The sequence below is a fragment of the Cupressus sempervirens genome, chromosome 1 (genome assembly GCF_028749045.1).
Source record: "Cupressus sempervirens isolate cs-2001-9-10 chromosome 1, ASM2874904v1, whole genome shotgun sequence".
NCBI classification, from domain to species: Eukaryota; Viridiplantae; Streptophyta; class Pinopsida; order Cupressales; family Cupressaceae; genus Cupressus; species Cupressus sempervirens.
Window position 1 is genome coordinate 395,597,618 of NC_143118.1, and position 6,915 is coordinate 395,604,532.

The following is a 6,915-nucleotide window of genomic DNA, read 5'->3' on the forward strand; positions in this document are numbered from 1 at the left end:
AACTTTAGGGCTCTTAAAACCTGACAAAATTTTAAAATCATAGAACCAAACCTACACCATCTTGTAGTGCCCATTTGTCGTTGCACCAAAACCCATGACTGTTACTGAACATGGAACACCACATAATTAACCACTTGTGGGCGGGGGAGCACGTCGCATCACCCAACAATCTCCCCCTCGATGTGCATATCAGGTGCTTACATGGGTCGGGAAGGCACCAGGGAGATTTGAACCCATGACCAAGCCAAAACCAGGCTCTGATACCACTTGTAAGGAAACTTGGCAATAAAGAATATAACCATTTCCACATAATCCATAATAGATCTGAAAATAAATACAAAATTAAAATCCACATGCAAGAGAATAGACAACATACCCATAAAATGTGACACAAGATATACCCTGGGAAACCCTCATTGAGGGAAAAAACCCAGCCTCCAAAAGCATCCATCACCATGTATTATTCAGCAAAAATACCATTGCAATACAACCATGGAAGCCTTCATGGCCATAGCTACAACCGAGCAAACTATGTGAACAAGCATGAATCCACACATCCCATGCCATGCTTTCAACCCTCACAAATGCTCCCTTGGCTAACCTGTCAAGCCTTGTCCCGCTCGACTCTTGCCTTTCTCACTCTTACTTGTCTATCTCTCTCTTCTCTATACAACAACTACCCTTGTGGCTGCTTATATAGTAGCAAGTCCCACAAAACCACCAAGTGGTATTACATAAACCATGTGCTAAAACCATGTGCTACCTAACCCACTGACCCCACATTTAATATTGGGCATTTAATTCTTTTCCCCAATATTAAATAATTACATAAAATATTTTCACAATGTTACAATACAACTCATCAAGAATATTCCATGGGAATCTTTACATGTTGCACGTCCATCTAGGTACAACATTACATAATAAAAAATAAAATAATAAAATAACAATATTATGCAATGTGTGCAACACCCATTATCTCAACACAGAAACCCCCTTTGAATCTGTTGCCTTACATCTGAGTCTTTTATCATAGGATATTAGCTCAGATTTTTCCTTCCTCATTTTTGTTTCTTGTATTAAAAAAACATCTAGCCTTTGGTCCCTAATTATATTCCTAACAATCTCCTATTTGTATATTCCATTGAGTCCATAGATGTTCCATGATATGATCTTCATGATTTGATTGATGAACATGATTCTTGGATGGTGCACTATGTCCCATCCATAATGTTTCTCCTTGATTCCTCCATCCTAAGTTGATTCTTGCTTTTCCTACTTGAATGGTTGGAGATGAGGTCAATATCTACTTTCACCCTACTCTTGGTAGTAGCTAGAGAGGCAGGGGAGGGGTCCTAGCTATTCCTCTTCTTCCTATAGACTATAGACTAGGGAGCTTCATCATCATCCTTACAGTTGTCAAACAAAGCCTCCAATCTAGCCAAATGCCCAGGGGTAGTGGCAAAGAGCCTCTCAAGGATTCTATTCATAGTCTTTGGGGAAGCCCTATTGACTGAGCTAGAGATGGACTCCTAAGAAAGGGGAAGATCAGCTGTTGGTTCTACCATGGAATCTGGGACAAAGGAAGGAACTGGGTCCTTAGCAATCAAGTTCGTAGGTGAAATGTACATCATTTGGCCATGGTTCTCCCCCTTTTCAGCAACCACAAAAGCTAGAGGGTGGGGGAAAATTTCTATGGGCTTATCTTGTTTAGCTGGGGCCAATGGCACCACAATGGTTGCCTCTACGGACTAATCTTGTCTAGATGGATTCAATGGCGCCTAAATGGTTGAGACCTTCACAAGAAGATCTGTGGCCTTAGCAATCTAGGTAGTCTCAACTGCTTGCCTTGCCTCCTTAGTTGTTGATTTTTTCTTCTTCCATTCCTTTTTAGGGGCATTGGTCTATTTCTTTCCTTCTTTGTTTTGGGCTTTGCCTTCCTTTCATTTTTCTTTAAATATTAGACAAACTCTAGCTTTACGGCCTACCTTTTTGCAATGGAAACACACAAAAGGAACACTTTCATAGTCAATCTATTGGATCCTACATCCCAAATAGGATTGAAGTTCAATGACTTGGGGCATGTCCTATCCTTCCAACACCCCAACACAAATTCTAGTGTAAGTTAGCCTTTTCTTTGTGGCAGTGACAGGATCAATGGATAGGAGTTCTCCAAAAAATCTAGCAATACCATCAAAGATGTCCTCATGCTATTATTCTAGAGGAAGCTTAGACAATCTAATCTAAATAGGGGCCTTGGTGAGGAAATCATTGTTTAGATCCAAGTTTGAGGTCCATTTTTGAAGAATGAAAGTTGATCTCCCCATAGACTAGTTTCTCGCACATAAGATTCTAGCAAAATCCTTAGAACAAGAGAACTCAAAGGACATAAACCCTTTGGCCATAGCTATTACATCCACATGCCCCTTTAGCTCCCATTTGTTCTTGGTGAAGACCCTCACTAGGTCAATGTTAGGCCTTGGGCCTATGAATTTTCCAACTAGAGTAGTTGCCATGCTAAGGATATTATGATCGATGATTTCTTTGGGCATTTCCATAGAAAAAATGTCTTTTTCCTTATCAAATTTATCAATAATTTTTGGGAAGGTCGACTTACCTGTCAGCTTGATCCCAAAAAGATTTTTCCACCGACCCCATGCCACAAAAGACCCACCACCCAAAGCAGGGGATGACATCTTCTCGCCTGGATGAGGCTGCAAAACCCATGGTTCCCCATCCTTAGGAGCATCGATATCTTGCCCCAGAGATTATGGCTCAGAACTAGTAGAAAGGACCCCAGTCCCTAAGTTCTTCAGGTTCCCACCCAATTCTTGATTCAAAATTTTGCTCCTTGCTTCTCTCTTCCCCATTCCACTCCTCATGAATAAACCCAATGTAAGTTACCTAAAAGTATTTGGAATCAAATGTTATATTTTGGAAGAATCTAGAAAAGGTAAATTTGATGTGAAGGGTGATGAAGGCATATTTTTGGGATATTCTTGGAAGAGTAAGGCATATAGATGTTTGAATTTATCTAGTCACAAAGTCATAGAAAGTGCACATGTGAAAGTTGATGAGTTTGTAGAAAGGACTAAAGAAGAAAGGAAAAAGGAACTAGAAGATTACAGGAGATTTGTTTTCATTGAACCTGATATAGTGCCAAATTCAAGAAGTTCAAACTAAGTTGCAAGAAGTTCAAACTAAGTTATAGGAACTTGAGTCACATTTAGATGCTACCAAGCTAATGCCTACCAAGTTTCAAGGACCCATGCAGTAGATAGAGTAGCCCAAACCTAAAATTGAAGTGCAAGAGGATGACAATGCAATTCATTCAAAAGGCAAGGAACTTGTATTAGCCAAGTATGTCAGGAGACATCATGCACCAGATTAGATTATTGGAGACAAATCTGAAGGCACTATGACAAGAAGTAAGCTAAAAGGTACTTGTTTACTTGCCGATTTTGAACCTAGAAATGTCAAAGATGCATTAGAAAATGAAAGTTGGATTGAGGCTATGAATGAAGAGATAGACAAAATAGAGAAGAACAAAACATGGACTCTTGTACCTAGGCCTAAAGATAAAAATGTGATTGGAACTAAGTGGGTATTTAGAAATAAGTTGAATGAAGATGGTAAGGTATCAAGAAACAAAGCTAGACTAGTATGTAAAGGCTACTCTTAAGAAGAAGGAATAGACTATTGAGAGACCTTTGCTCTTCCTGTAAGACTAGAAGGTGTCATAACCTTGCTTGCATATGCTACACACAAAGGATTTAAGGTTTATTAGATGGATGTCAAATCAACATTTCCTAATGGTATTCTAGATGAAGAAGTCTACATTGAGCACCTTGAAGGTTTTGTTGATCCAGACAAGAAGGACATGGTATGTAAATAACACATAGAATTGTATGGTCTAAAACAAGCCCCTAAAGCATGGTATGAAAGATTGCATAACTATCTTATTTAAATTGGTTTTCAAAGAACTAATGATAATAGTAGCTTGTATATCAAGGAAGGACTAGATAACAAGATTGTTTTGGTAGAAATATTTGTGGATGATACTTTGTTTATAGGGAATGATGATCTATGCAAAGAATTTTTAGAGCAAATGAACAAGGAATTTAAGATGTCAATATTTAGTGAGATTAAAATCTTTGTTGGTCTTCAAATTCAACAAAACAAGAATGGTATCTACATCACTCAATCTAAATACATCAAGGAGATACTCAAAAAGTTTGGTATGGAATATTGTAAACTAGTTGGGACTCCTATGTGTACTGGACTAAAACTTACCAAGGATGATGAATCAAAAGAGGTAAATTAGACCTTATATATATATATCAATGATTGGAAAACTATAGTATGTAGTTCATACAAGGCCTGATATTGCTCTTGCAGTTGGTATAGTTGCAAGATTTTTAGCAAAACCAAGAGAAAATCACATAATGGCAATCAAAAGGATCTTGAGATACTTGAAAAGTATTGAAGATTATGGATTGTGGTACAAATTTGGAAGTACTCTGGACTTGAAATTGTTTATTGATGCTAATTGGATAGGAAACATTGATGACAGAAAAAGTACAAGTGGAGGAGCATTCTTTCTTGGAAAGAGGCTGGTGTCTTGGACAAGTAAAAAGCAAAATTATGCATCCCAATCCACGACAGAAGCAGAGTATGTTGCAGCAGCAGTGAATTGTTCTAATATTATTTTGTTTAAATAGTTACTAGAAGGCATGAAGGTGCAAATACAAGAACCAAATGTTATCTTTTGTGATAATACAAGTGCAATCAACATATCAAAGAATCCAGTAATGCATTCCAAAACCAAGCACATTGCAATAAAATATCACTTTGTCACAGAATTAGTGCAAGATAAGGAGATCAGATTGGAATATGTCCATACAAAATAATTTTTTTTTGACATATTCACCAAGCCATTACCTAAGGATGCAATCTTGTATCTAAGAGGTAAGCTAGGGGTCATTCCCCTATTTGAAGCTCACTAAAATGAAGTTTTAGTGATGCATCAACATATACCAAGTTGAAGATCTATCAGTTGATGCAGCTTAATCATGGGAACATTGCATATGGATTAGTACTTAAGGTACATTGTTACTCATTTGGTATGTGTTGTCTTTAGCATGTATTGTCAAAGAGGGAGAGTGTACTATCATATCTTTTTGAAATTTGAAACCATTTTTTGCAGAGTTTACTGTTTGAAAAGAAGCTATGTAATTCCTTCACAGAGGGAGATTATAGCATTAGAGAAGATTGTGGCATAAAATCTAAGAGGGAGAAATGTTTTGTCAGAAAAGACTTGTTCTCAAATTTCATTGTGCTATGATATGTTGTGTTTCCATCAATGCCCAAGAGTGAGATTATTGGATACAATTAATCAATTGTGTGTTGTCTTTGATGTTACAAAAATGTCATATCAGCTATCAGATAGAGTCTACCAAGCTTAGTTGGTCAGAAAAAAAAATTATAGAGTCTATTGAGCATTCCTGAAAGTTACACTATGGAAGCAATTTCTACCAAGCTCACTTGGGTGTAACTTGTAACTTGTGGAAATAGTTTCTACCAAGCCGACTGATGTAATGATTATTGGTAAATGTAACTTTTAAGTGAGCTAACTTGACAATTTGTAAGGTATAAATAAAAGGTCAAATTGTGAATTCTAAGAAGTAATGAGTGAGCATGCAAGTGAGTTGATTGTGTGAAGAGGAAAGTGTGAGCAAATTTTGAAGAAGGATCAGATATTCTTGAGAAGCAGCAAAGTTGTATTCAATCAGAGAGGATCTACTGAAGCAAAATAGAGATCTCTATCAGCAAAGTTCAGTTGTATCTCATTTAGGTCACTTCATTGTTACTTTCTCATCATTGTAGTAGTGATTCCTAAATCTCTTAACAGAGTTGGTTTAACAGTCATTTTGTAAATCCTCTAACAAGGTGACAGTTCTATTGAATTTTTCAAAAGTCCTCTAGCAAGGCCACTCCTAGTAGGGTGATTAAATCCTCTAACAAGGTCACACCTAATAGTGTGTTTTGTAACCTTTAATAGGGTTGGCTCCTAATAGGGCTCACTTCAGAAGAGTGAAAATCAATAGCTAGTTACTTGGTGGTTTTTCCCATACTGGGTTTCCACATTAAATTTGGTGTCTCTTGTGTTCATGTTATTTCTTTTATGCATGCATGTTAAATCACTACAAATTCTTAAAGATTATTAATAAGTTAACTTATAGTACATCTAATAAGTTATAGCATTTTTCTATGTGGCTACCGAGTGACAATAGCAACTAGTTTTATAAGACATTTGAGGGATTTGTGGATGTGTTTTTGTGGTAATTGATGCATCCTTGCACCCCCCCACAGTTACTCCATCTATATTTCCAACAAATCCTTCATAGGAATACCATAAGAATTCATGCTAAGAATCTCTCCCTTTGGCATTGATGGAAACATACATGAAAAACATCTAAGTTCCATGAACACTAGATATCTATGGTGTATCTACTCCCCCATTCAAGTTGCACATGAATGTCTACTATATTCTAATCATCTTTTGAAATCCTCTCCATTAATTAAATCAATCTCTCACAAGAACATATCTCTCACATTGATATACTTCCTTATCAATATAAACAATGATGTTTTATTTATTACTCAAAAGATTATTTTTATGTATTACTTCTCCCCCATTGACATCAATGAAAAATGCATCATTATGTCAATACAAATGCATAAGGTCTTCAATAAGCTCAAGTATCCAAAGAAACTTTTAAATACTAGTTACCAAGAGTCATTTATGATTTATCTCAAACCTAGATACTCTCCCATATAGGAAGCATCAAGCATCTAATCTAGATAATTAATAGTGCTTTGCTATCATTGGACTGGTTTGATCTCTTTATCAAA